Below are 14,091 nucleotides of genomic sequence, written 5' to 3' on the forward strand. Positions count from 1 at the left end.
ACCCGGGGCCTCACTGTGCCTCTCGCTTCCTCTCTAGCCGGGGCCTCACTGTGCCTCTCGCTTCCTCTCTACCCGGGGCCTAATATGTCGAGCCGATCCTCACCTCAGGGTATTCCCCGGTGAGCTAAGGTGGCTTGCTGTGCCGGCCTCTCCTCTCCCGGTCACTCTACCCTCTTCTCGCTTCCACAGACTCCGCGAGCCATCGACGACGGCCTGAACAACCGGAGCTCTGATTGGCGGAGCTCCGGAGCGCCCCGTCTTCCTATTGGATAACGAACCGAGCAAGCGCGGCACTGCGACAAGCAACGCCTGTTCCGATTGGCTGCGAGCTGGCAGGCCCTTCAGCGGCTCCCATTGGTAGGAATTGACCGAGGGTGAACTCTGACCGGGGTTGCCATGGCAGCCAGTGACGAGAGGACGTGTGTACGCACAGCCTTCTGGGGGTTGTAGTCTCTTTAGTTTCCAGAGCACATCAACGGGTGAAAACAAAAACAGAATTACCTGGAAAAACTCAGCATGTCTGGCAGCATCGGCGGAGAAGAAAGGAGTTGACGTTTAGAGTCCTCATGACCCTTCAACAGAACTTTACAAGGAGAGGGGTGAAATATAAGCTGGTTTAAGGGGGGGTGGGGGGAGAGAAGTGGAGGGGGGTGTTGTGGTTATAGGGACAAGCAAGCAGTGATAGGAGCAGATAATCAAAAGATGTCACAGACAAAAGAACAAAGAGGTGTTGAAGGTGATGGTATTATCTAAACGAATGTGCTAATTAAGAATGGATGGCAGGACACACAAGGTACAGCTCTAGTGGGGGTGAGGTGGCATAAAAGATTTAAAAGATAATTTACATCTAAAAGATTATTTACATTAACGGGCGGTTGATGGAGGTCAGAGGAAGAAATGTCTTGATGAAGGGCCGTCAATCTTAAATGATAACTGTTTCTCTCTCTACAGATGCTGAGGATTTCAAGCGCTTTCTGTTTTTTTAGATTTTCAGTTTTTGCAATATCCTCTCCCTGCGGGCTCCTCAATGGGACTTTGCCAAGTGGGCCCTCCTACTGGAGCCTGAACGTGATTGAACAGGCAATACAGAATCTAACCATCATCCCTTGACACTCAACGGCATCACCGCACTGAATCCCCCAGCTAGCAACATCCTGGGGGTTACAATTGACCAGAAACTGAACGAGACTAGCCATATAAATACGGTGGCTACAAGAGCAGGTCAGAGGCTAGGAAACCTGCAGCGAGTAACCCACCTCCTGACTCCCCAAAGCTTTTCCACCATCTACAAGGCACAAGTCAGGAGTGTGATGGAATACTCCCCAATTGCCTGGATGAGTGCAGCTCCCACAACACTCAAGAAGCTTGACACCGTCCAGGACAAAGGAGCCCGCTTAATTGGCAGCCCATCCACAAATGTTCACTCCCTCCACCACCAACGCACAGTAGCATCAGTGTGTACCATCTACAAGATGCACTGCAGAAACTCACCAAAGCTTTTTGACAGACCATCCAAACTTCTACCATGCAAGAAGGACAAGGGCAGCAGACACATGGGAACACCAAGTTCCCTTCCAAGCCACTATCCTGACTTGGAAATATATCACCGTTCATTCATTGTCACTATGTCAAAATCCTGGAACTCCCTTTCTAACAGCACTATGGGTGTATCTAGATCACATGGACCGCAGCATTTCAAGAAGGCAGCTCACCACCATCTTCTCAAGGGCAATTAGGGATAGGCAAAAAATGCCTGCCTTCAGTGACCCCACATCCAGTGAAAGAACAATAAAAAATATGGTTGCCAACCCTCCAGGAGTCCTGGAGCCTCCAAGAATTAAAGATTAACCTCCTATACTCTGCTGTGAGCAATCCAGGAGAAAAATCACAATGGTATTAAAAGAAAAGTGTTCGTTTTCCTCTATTTTCTTTGAATACTTGGTTGTCAGTTATGAAGATATTGGAGCTAGGAAAGCAAAGACTGTCTGACTGGACAGGTTAGTTGGCAGCAGGTGGTCCAGAGAATAATTCTCCAGGAACTCCCCCAATCAAGTTGGCAAACCAGGATTTACCATACATCCCTATTTTCCAGGGATAGTCTCCAGATGAGCTTCGGTGTCCCTTGTCCCTGAGCAAACCATGTCCATGGAACATCCTCCAGTTCATGAAACTTGTCCTTAAATGAATACCCCAAGTATTAATGGCCGCAAGGGTTAAAATCAGGATCCACGTCAGGCAAACTCCAAGCAAAAAAACTTAAGAGACACTTTGGCGAACCTTTGTGGGAGTCGGGGGGTTGTTGCTGGTGCCTTAGGGTTGCCAGCCCTCCAGGATTAGCCTGGAGTCTCCAAGAATTGAAGATCAATCTCCAGGACACAGCTGCGTGCAAACCCTCTGAAAAATCATCAAGACATTAAAAAAGATTTTTTTTTTGTCATTTTCTTTGAATATTCCTCTTTACCAGATATTAAAATATAGAAAATGGGTTGGGGGGTGGGGGGGGCGGGGTGGGGGGTGTTGCGGGGGAGACTGTTTGGCTGACAGTCAAGCATTATCCAATTGGGTAATGAGTCTTTTTGATTTCCAATTGGCGTAGGAAGGCAATGAGTCGTGAGGATGGATGTGTTGGCCAACTAATGGCTGGAGCATCAGGCAAGTCATATGAAACCTTCAGATTTCATAATTTAATCACAGTTTGCAACCCTGGCTGCCGGAGCTATGAGCAGTAGGTTACCGTGGCTTTTCAGGCTGCCGGAGGGGTGCGTACTGTGCATATGCAAAGTTCAAACATCACAAATAGGGGAAAAACATCATCCCGGCCTCAAGCAACCCAGGACACGGAACAAGTTGCCCAATTATAGGACAATCCCCTAATTCCGGGATGGTTGGTCACCCTTATCCATGTGACCCCCCAAACTGCCGTACATTCAAGACAATAAAGTGGACAAGGTTGTGCCGACTCTGCAGAGGCGTAGATTCCGACTGAGGGGAGGGATGTCAAATTTGTTTTCAACCAGTAGAGGGGAAGGGGTTATAATTTGATGCTCATTCACTAAAAGAGGAAGCTGGAGCCAGTCTTTCTGTAACATAGATTTATTCACAAGACCCAGTGAACAAAGGTACAGACTCCCTTTTCCTTCTCCCCCAACACAGCAGGAAACCGATTCTTATGTATACTTAAAAATAATTCCCTAATCTTTCCCTAATTAGTAACAGCTGCTCTCACTTACAACCAATGCGTGCACTTCATTGTGATAGAATTGCAATGTTAACAGGGTGGGATCACTGAAGAACATTCACCTATGAAGACACCCGGTGCGGAAGGGGGTCAGGAAGGAGGAGGACCTCCTCGTGAACCTGCTCCTGGGCCTGGCCAAGTTGGCCATTAACAGGTCCAGGCAGCGGGCGATCAACGGGGAAGCCCCGCCCGATTGTTTGTTCCTCTTCCACGGCTACGTTTGCAGCCGGGTGTCTTTGGAGAGGGAGCACGCGATGTCTGCTGGCACTCTTGAGGCCTTTCGTGCTCGGTGGGCACCGCGGGGACTGGGGTGCTTTATTGACCCCTTTAATCACATTTTGGTTTGAAGTTGTAAGTTTCCTTTAAATTTTGTCTTTAGTTTTACAGCTGACCTGAATTAGGGGCTGTGCTTGATTTGTCCTCATTTTGTTGATTTGGTTTAATTGGTTTAACCTGAAAGATATTTCACCTATGAAGAGATCATGCTCTGTTGTCACAGTGTGCCTGCTCTATCCTCCCAACTGATAACTGTGCAGTCCCACCCTTGCCAGATAGTCCCCAGAATGCACACAGTTCTGCTGTGAAATTTAGTCAAAGGGAAAATGGCCCCGGAGTTAAAATGTCCTAGAAATGGGGTGAGCAATGGCAGGAGTTGAGCCACGTGGATATGATTGGGAGCCTTGGATGGTATGGGAGAACGTCACATAACATTTCCCCACATTTGCTTTAGAAAATATGGTCATCCTAGATTTATGCCCTTAGAAGAGGTTGGGGTTAACCCTCCCAGGTTGTCCTGAGATAAAGATTCATCTTCAGGGCATTGCTTTGAGCAACCCTAGATAATAATCTTACTCATAAGTTTTGAAATATTATGCATATTTTTCATTTTCGTACATTAGTTATTAGAATATTGGAGAATGATTTAGAAAAAAATGCTGTTTAACTGGCTAGGGTGAGAGATCATGTCATGAAACTGTCAGGAACATGTCCAAATAGAATTGATAACCCTACATATTCACTACTACTCTACTCGTGTCTCAAAAAACAGACAATCATGGAGCAGCATTTTCTCCTCTTCCTGGTGCAGGTCAGCTTCTTAAAAAAAAGATTAATCTCACTCATCAATTCAACTCATTTTTGCCAATTCAACCATAACATGCAGGTCGCTCTGCATCTGGATAAAATCAACACAGTTGGACAGGAGAACTGTATTAATAGGATGTTAACTATATTATTAAGATACACAGGTGAAGGGCATTGTTTCATTAAAAACTTAGAGACTTATAAAGAGAGACCCACCTTCTGCAGCCAGTGGGCACGCAGGGGCTGGAGTGCATTATCAGACCCCAAAATAACATTCTTTAAGTATGTAAGGTTCCTTTAAACAAATTTTTCTCCCTTCTTACAGTTCCCCTTTAAGGAGATATCACTTTGATTTGATCTAGTTACTTAATTTGATCTGTTCAGCTGTTAATTTGCCATTAGTTACAGGTATACTCAAAGAGGTATAAAGAGACACTAGCCTTTCGCAACTAGTGGGCACTGGAGGGGCTGGAGTGCTCTTATCAGCCCCAAAAATTACATTTTGTTATAGTTTGTTAAGCTTCCTTTAAATCCTTATCCTTTGTTACAGTGCTTCTTTAAGGGGCTGTCAATTTGGTTAATTTAGCTAATTTGATTAACTGTTCTTAGTTCATAGGTACTCAAAAGAATATTAAAAAAGACCAACCTTCCGCAACTGGTGGGCACCGTTGGGGCTGGAGTGTTTCATTGGCCCCCAAAACAACATTTTGATTTGGATAAGTTTCCTTTGGAGTTTTGTTTCTGTTACAGTGCCCCTTTAAGGGACTGTCACTTTAAGTTACTTTGTTAATTTATCCATTTGCTCAAAAGAATATAAAGAGAGACCGCTGGGAGTCTGAGTTAGTAGGTATGAGGCAAACATATGTAATGCTGTGTTCTGTAAATAAATGAACTATCAAGAAAATGATTTGAACCTGGTTTTATACTTTGCTGTTTGGTCTGAGATCCATTTATTAGACTGGTCCTGCAGGAGAGCTAATGGCAAGGAAATTAGTCAAGAAAAGCAAACTCACATGCAAGAGAGAGAGAAAACAATGACAATTTGCAGAACATCTAACAGTCTCTAGTGAGGAGAAAAGCCTAATGCATTTGGAATTCTCAGATTGCCTGCCAAGCAAATTCTAACCAGACCTGACACTGCTTAGTTTCCCAGATCAGATCAGATTTTTTTCAGAGTAATGTGGCATAGTGCTTTGCTTCTCTTCACTTAAGGTCTTCCTGCTTTGTGCCTATATTCAGCAGCTTATTAGCTTCGTGAGATCAGACAAGAACAGTTTTGTTTTGCTTTATTTATTCAATGTTAATCACATTACAGCTTTGTGATCATTCCTCTATCAGTATTTTGCTACAGAAATTAAAGTTAAGTTTAATTCGGCTGTTTGCAATAAGCCCTTGCTTGCAAAACTCAAAACATATTGTCTAACATCAGATGTGATTCTGTAATTCGATAGCACTAACTGAACAAACCTAAGTATTAAGAATTATACTAACAAATGAAGATTATCAGCCAGGCTTGCAATGTGGCTCACTTACACTTGCTAGAAGTTACATATATTCATATGCAGGGCCTTGGCCTCTGCAAGTAGAAAGAACATGTCCAGGCATTGTGGCTTTTTTGAATTAAACAAATGTATGGGAGACAATAGTTCCCTGGAGCATTCTCTGTAACAATGCCTTGACCAGAGTCAACTTGTCAACCACTCAGCTCCCTTTTCTTATGCGGTAAGAATTGTTGCTCCCTATGAGATTGATGACTCTTGTCATCTGTCTTAATGAGTGCAAGATGAAAAACTTCAACAGTTTGTCTCTTTTTCCAGCAAAACTCAAATTCTGTACTACCAAGTGGCTAAAGTTCAGTTTGTTGCTCATAGCACATATTAACCAATTAAACTTCAAAAACTGATCAAAAATATATCCTTAAATTTAATTCTGAATAATAAGCCCATAATGTCTTAAAATGCTCTGTTTATTTCTGAAATGGTGTTTCAGATTGATTTCTCTTATAAAATAGTGTATTGCATTTTGAGCAATCACAAATCTGGGCAACCAAACTTTAAATTAATCACAGCTCCACTAGACTCAGCCAGACACTCCTGCCCTGCAATTCAAAATACAGTCCCATGGGACTCTGATTCCCACAGTTTGGCTCCCACCCAGTAAATAAACCAAACACAACAGTGAAACATTTTATTTTGTTCATTCCTGTAATTTGGGCATTCAGCATCATTCCAAATTACCCTTGAGAAGGTGGTGGTGAGCTGCCTTTTTGAACCACTGCAGTCTGTGTACTGTGAGACTGAGGTGATTGGTTTCCAACAACGACAACCATCGTCCTTTGTGCTAGGTTTTGATCTGATCTGTTGGTTGTGGGATTGCTTAGCTCCATCTATTGTATGCTGCTTCCACTGTTTATCATGCATGTAGTCCTATGTTGTAGCTTCAACAAGTTGGCACCTCATTTTTAGGTATGCCTGACGCTGCTCCTGTTATGCTATCCTGCACTCTTCATTGAACCAGCATTGATCCCCTGGCTTGGTGGTAATGGTAGGATGAGGGATATATCAGGCCATGAGGTTACAATTTGTGCTGATGGCTCACAGATGCCCAGTTTTGAGCTGCTAGATCTATTTTGAATCTATTCCATTTAGCACAGTGGTGGTGCCACACAAGCTACAGCCTGTCCTCAAGTTTGAGGGCAGGACTTTAATAGTCACTGCTACCAATACTGTCATGGGCAGCTGTATCTACAACAGGGAAATGTTTGACAACAAAGTCAAGTGAGTTATTTCTCTTGCCACCTGCTGCCGCTATGTCCAACAGGATTCAGCCAGCTCGGTCACCAGTGATGCTGTTGTTGGTGATAGACAATAGTATTCAACATGGAGGAGTACTGATTCATGAGCTGAGTGAGGGCGGTAGGTAGGTAATCAGCAGGAGATTTCATTGCCTACGTTTGACCTGATACCATGAGACTTCATGGGGTCCAGAGTCAATTTTGAGAACTCCCAGGTCCACTCCCTCCCAACTGTATACAACTCTACCACCACGACTGGTCACTCGGTCCTCCGGTTGGGATAGGACATGCTCAAGGAAATCTGGAACATTAGATATAAGATATGATTCTGTGCACAACTATGTCTAGCTGTTGCTTGACTGATCTGTGGCATAAGGTGTTAGTGAGTTTGCAGGATGTTACTCCATAGTTTCTGAATCTGATGTCTTGGTTGATATTTATCTGGCTTTATTTTTACTATAGTTTTCCATTGCAGTTTGGTACAACTGAGTGGCTTACTAGATCATTTCAGAGAGCAGTTAAGAGCCCATCATTTTGCTGTGAATCTGGAGTCACATATGGGCCAGACCAGGTAAATATGACAATTTTCCTTCCCTAAAGGACATAAGTGAATCTGGGTTTTTATGAAAATCTGGTAGTTTCACCATTACTGAGACTAGCTTTGAATTATAGACTTATTTATTTGTCTGAATTTAAATTTCCCAGCTACTGCAGTGGGATTTGAAATCATATCTCTGGTCCAGGACTCTGGATTACTTGTCTAGTAACATGTACTACCATGCCTGTTATTGTGCTTTATATAATTTAATTGCACACATAAGATGGTTAAATTGGACAGTCTCATCCTGTGTCCCACACACTGGGCAGGATACCATCTTCACTCACCCCATATTACATAAAACAGTCAAAGTAAACATCGAGTTGTGGGCCAACTTAAAAGTTCAATCTGCTTGGAACACTTCAACTTCACCCACACCCCTTTGCAAATGCTGATAAAGTCCAGCTGTGAATACACCCAAACCTCTTTGGTCCAGAAATCTATTGTTCGAAAACACCAGTTTTCCGGAAATCTTTTGAGCAGGCCCAAGCTTTCCCTCAGTGTCATCGGCATCATTTTAGTACTGAACTTTGGGGATGGAAACATGGAAGGTACCGTATGTGGATGGGTTAAACAATTTTTATTACAGCCTTATAATGTTTTATTACCTTTGAAGAAATTTCTCATAATTTCAGTCCTAAATGATTAACTCCTTATCCTGAAACTGTGCCCCCTTATTCTAGATTCTCCAGTTAGGGGAAACAACCTCTCATTGCTTACCATGTCAAGCTCCTTCAGAATTTTGAATGTTTCAATGAGATTACCTTTCATTCTTCTAAACGTAATGGGTACAGGCCCAATTTACACAGCCTCTCATCACAGATCAAGCCTTTCATCCCAGGGACCAATCTAGTGAACCTTCACTGCACTGTGCCCAATGCAAGTATATCCTTCCTTAAATATGGAGACCAAAACATACTGTTCTCCTGGTGTGGTCTCACCAAAGCCTGAACAATTGTAACATGACTTCCTTATTTTTGTATTCTAATCCCCTTGTAATAAAGACCAACTTGCCACTTGCCTTCCTAATTGCTTGTTGCACCTGCATACTTTTCATACCGCTGATTTGATCAAGTACCAACATCATGCCTGAAGACAGAAGTCGTCGATGTCAGAAACACGGGTCTTTTTCAAGACCGGCATTGACTGTTATATCTGCTAACGTTGAAGGGTTCTCTGTAGCTAAACAAAACATCCTCGCTACATTATGCAATGAGTTGCTGTGTGATGTCCTCTGCCTGCAGGAGACACAAAAAGGAAGTGAGAACAACCACCCAAAAGTACCAGGAATGTTCTCGGTTATTGAAAGACCTCATCGACAATATGGAAGTGCTGTATTTGTTAGAGCTGGTTCAGTTGTAGAAGCCACTTCTAAAACAGAGGAGGACAACATCGAAATTCTAATTGTAGAGCTGAGCAAAGTAGTAGTGACCTCAGTGTACAAGCCACCTGGCACAGATTTCAGCTTCTCTAACCCTGTACCCAACCTGCACAGTAAACCACAGATCATCACTGGAGACTTTAATAGCCACAGTACCCAATGGGGGTACAAGGAGTCTAACAACAACGGAGAAGCAGTCGAAGTATGGATGGACGCTAACCAGCTTAGTCTCATCCACGATCCTAAATTGCCAGCCTCCTTCCACAGTGCCCGCTGGAAGTGTGGTTATAACCCAGATCTTGCCATTGTCAGCAACGACATCGCTGGCCTCTGCAAGAAGCTTGTCACATACCCAATACCACAGACACAACACCGTTCTATTGGTATCCAAGTAAATGCAGCAGTGTTACCAACCGTCGTACCATTCAAAAGGCGCTTCAACTTCAAGAAGGCCAATTGGAAACGGGTTCACACGAGCACTTGACTGTAAGGTTAAACACATTAAACCTTTACCTGAGCACTACAACCTGTTTGCAAAAGCTGTCCAGAAAACAGCCAGAAGGAAGATCCCCCGAGGTTGTAGCGCATACTACATCTCTGGTCTCACCAAAGAGAATGCTGAACTCTACTGGGAGTATGTCTCAATGTTTGAATCTGACCCTTTCTCAGAGGAAACAATACCTACCAGTGAAAGGGTGATGTTAAGTATCTCTCAAGAGCGTCAAAACACCTGGGACACCTTGATAGAGACAACAGATCTTACAAAAAACAGCAAGAAGGCATGGTCTCTCATACGCAAACTTGGAGGCAATCCCAAGAAAGCTGCTCAACATCCATACGTGTCTGCTATTTTGTTGCACACCAGTTGCTCCTAAATGGAAAACTCAACAAGAAACAACCAAGAGCACAACTAGATAGGAAGAAGTACAGTGATGACCCTGGCTTCACTGGACCATTCACCATGGAAGAGCTGGAAACTGGTATATCTAGTCTAAAACAAGGGAAAGTAATTGGTCTTGACAACATAGCAATGGAGCAGATAAAGCATTTTGGACAGCAAGCAAAGAAATGGCTCCTACAATTGTACAACCACTGCCTGGCAACACACAAGCTACCTAATATTTGGCAGAAGGCACATGTAATAGCACTATTAAAGCCCGGAAAAGATCCCTCAGATCCTAAGAGTTTTTGGCCAATTTCACCGCTTTGCCACACCAATAAGCTGTTTGAACACCTGATACACAATAAGATAGCACCAACTGTAGATGAGAAGATCATTCCAGAGGAAGCAGGTTTCCGCACTGGCAAATCAACAAGCCAATTGCTCAACTTCACACAACATGTCGAAGATGGTTTTGAGCAAGGGATGATAACAGGTGCTGTTTTTGTAGACCTGTCAGCGCATACGATACAGTGAACCATAGACGTCTTCTCTGCAAGATCCTAGAGATGACAAAGGATATTCACTTAACAAAGCCGTTAGATAGCATGCTTCAGAATCGCTGGTTCTATGTTGAACTAGGTGGGAAGTGCAGCAGGTGGTGTATTCTGAAGGATGGTCTTCCTCAGGGAAGCATGCTTGCACCTCTGCTGTACAACATCTACATGAATGACCAACCTATAGAAGGCATCACACGCCGTTTTATGTACGCTGATGACTTATGTGTCACCACCCAAAGCACTGATTTTAACACGGTGGAGAAAATGCTTTCTGAGGCCTTGGAGGGACTAACATCCTACTATGAAGAAAACCACCTTTGCGCAAACCCATCAAATTTGCAAGTTTGTGCATTCTACCTCAGAAACCGTGAAGCTAAAAGCCAGCTTAAAGTAACCTGGTGTGGAGCAACACTGATGCATTGCGAGCACCCTATCTACTTAGGAGTCACCCTTGACAGATGCCTCACCTTCAAGAACCACATTGAAAAGATAAAGGCAAAAGTGAGCGCATGAAACAACACCCTGAATAACTTCACTAACACAAAATGGGGAGCAAGCTCGAAAACATTGTGAACCAGTGCACTTGCTCTTTGCTATTCCATTGCCGAATACACCTGCCCTGCATGGGAAAGATCTATTCATGCTAAGAAGATGGATGCCGTTCTGAATACAAGCTGTTGACTTATCACAGGTTGTTTAAAACCAACAAACACCAGCAGCCTATCTATCCTGGCGGATATCGCTCCCCCTGATATAAGAATGGTAGCCAGAAAGAAAGAGCGACTCCCTCAAACATCAGATGAGAGACACCCTCTACATGGTCATACACCTACACCCAACCGCCTAAAGTCAAGGAAGAGCTTTGTGAACAGTGTTGTTCCATTACAATCAACCTCCATCTGAAGCCCGCATTGCCTTGTGGAAAGACCGGCTCACCAGTCTTGAACAACCCCCAGCGATGGAAATTCTACCAGATGAAAGCTTTCCCCCAGGAGCTAATTGCAACTGGGCAACCTGGAAGTGCCTTAACAGACTTAGGACTATTGTAGGTCGTTCAAAGGTGTCACTTAACAAATAGGGATATACAACCTGCCCGACAACTTGTGAATGTAGAACTGAGCCACAGACTATGCAACATCTCCTGCAATGCCTATCGCTAGAGGAACCTTGCACTGTTGCATATCTTGCCAAATTCAACAACAAGGTGCAAAAATGTGTCCAGTTCTGGCTGGGCCATGTATAGACTGTCCGTGGACACAATAAGAAGAACCTGCATACTAACTTTATTTGTTCCTTGTACGAGTACACCCAAACCCCTCTGAACATCAACATTTGCAAGTTTCACGCCTTTTCAAAAATATTCTGCTTTTCTATTCTTACTATCAAAGTGAATAACCTCACACTTTCCCACCTTATTCTCATCTGCCACCGTGTCATCCATTCACTTAACCTGTCGACAACTTGCTAAAAAGAGACATATACCAAAGTTTTTCATCCTGCACTCATCAGGACAAACACAAGAATGCCAAATTTCAACAAAACAACAATTTATACTACAGGAGAAAAGGGTGCTGATTGGTTGACAAGTTGACTCTAATTTGCCATGGAGAAAACAGTAGAGAACTATAGGTTCCCAGGTAATTCAAAAAAGACACAAGGCTTGAACATACTCCTTTTGTTTGCAGTGAATAGGTCCCTGCGTATGAATATGTCACTTCAAAATGAGCCAGGTTGCCAGCTTGAACGATCATCTTAAATTGGTTGTTAGTGTAGCTATTAGCACACTCGGGTTTGTTCAGTAAGTTTTTTTTTATTCACTCACATCACTGGCTAGGCCAGTATGTATTAGGCCCATCCCTTGTTCAGAGTCAGCCATATTGCTGTGGGGTCTGGAGTCACATGTAGGCCAGCAGATTTCCTTCCCTAAAGGGCATCAGTGAACCAGATGGGTTTTTACAACAGTTGACAATGGTTTCATGGTCATCATTAGACTTTCATTTTCAGATTTTTTTATTGAATTTAAATTCCACTATCTGCTGTGGTGGGATTCAAATCCAGGTCCCCAGAGCATTTCCCTGGGGTCTCTGGATTTTTAGTCTATTGACAATACCACTATGCCATCGCCTCCCCATTACAGGAGACATTTGTCATGGGCTTCGCAAGCGCGGGTTGATTAAGTATTGTCTGTACTCTGCCTATTACAAACAACTGAAGGCACATGCTGCTTGATTAGATCAGCCAATTGTTGGGATATATGGCCTATGTACCTGGCATTGCACTGACATTGAAATTCACACATGAATTGTGTGGTAGGCAGAATGTCTTCTTGGACTGACAGCAGCAAATTTGAACAACAGATTAAGCAACCTATTTCACGCTGCGACCATGCAGTGGCTACATAAGTGGTATTTTCCACTGACAGGCCTCCCTTGTTTTGTTCGTGTTTCTTGCTCTAATTTCAGGATTGCTGCACTTGGCAGCGTTTTCTCTTTTCCTCCCACTTTATTCCCTTCCTGTTTTTCACCCACTTTACTATTTGCAGATTTTTTTTACAAACAGTTCTCAATCTGGGGTCTATGAAGACTTTCAAATTGGCCGTGAGATAATGTGAAAGTGGTTACTGAGCATGGCGGCCTATACTAATGGATGACATGGGTGACTGTCCAGGACACTGTGGTCAGGGTTTAGATTAAACTTTTCCATCACATAACCACTCAGGTCCACTGCTGCTGCTTAAGAAGCTGAGCTTCTTGGTTCTTGGTTGAAAGGCTTGCATGGAGTGAAAAACAGCCTCTTTCATTGGTGCACTGTCACTTAAGCACAGAAAGCTGTCAAACTAATTTAATCTCAGATCACCCTTCTGCCAGTCTGCTGCTGCCCTGCAGGTCTGCTGCTTCAACAGATTGAGTAAATCAAGTTCTGTTTTTAATTACATGGGATTTTTACAGGTGTATTGGGGGAACCACATTTTGCAACTCCGTCCACTTTTCCATGAGAAACAAGAAATATTGGCTTTTATATGAAATGATTTATGAGTTTCATTTTCAAATATCACACCAAGAATAAGCAGACCCTGCAATGAGAAGAGGTACACCCTGATATCTGTACATACTGATATCTAAATAAATATGTTTCTTAAAAGCGTTGCTTAAACACTTTACATGCAGCACTTTCACTAGTATTATACAATAATTTAGGGGGGCAGGGGTTCAAGATTACTAATCCATTTGAAAAGAGATCCTTCAACCCAAAAAAAAGGTTTGAGAATCACTGTTTTATATCCCTCCACTGCTGACCAGTTTTACACTGACCAGTTTTCAGTAGTTTAACAAATTAACTGGGACTGCAGTCTCTTGATTCACTGCCCTCACCTCTTCCCTCCTGTTTATCCTTTAGTAAACAATCCCAGCTTACATCTTGTGTTCAGCTTTGCTGTGAAATTATTAATAATTTAAAGATATTATTAAATTATTGTATCATTCTTTTTGTTCCTAGTTTTTGCTGCATTTTTATAAAATAGTAGATTATATTATAAACATGCAGCAAAATCTGGGAAC

At 43.1% G+C, this 14,091-nt stretch overlaps 1 protein-coding gene across 4 annotated transcripts in view; it reads right to left on the reverse strand.

Annotated features, from left to right (window-relative positions):
• Positions 1-242, reverse strand: part of LOC121269754 (histone deacetylase complex subunit SAP130-like) — a 63,466-nt gene extending 63,224 nt beyond the window's left edge. For all 4 annotated transcript variants that reach the window (XM_041174644.1, XM_041174664.1, XM_041174654.1 and 1 more), the window contains exon 1: positions 104-242. The gene's annotated coding sequence lies outside the window, so the exon portion shown is untranslated. The remainder of the gene's footprint in view (positions 1-103) is intronic.
• Positions 243-14,091: the final 13,849 nt, after the last annotated feature.

Source organism: Carcharodon carcharias, chromosome 2, assembly GCF_017639515.1.
Source record: "Carcharodon carcharias isolate sCarCar2 chromosome 2, sCarCar2.pri, whole genome shotgun sequence".
Lineage (NCBI taxonomy): Eukaryota > Metazoa > Chordata > Chondrichthyes > Lamniformes > Lamnidae > Carcharodon > Carcharodon carcharias.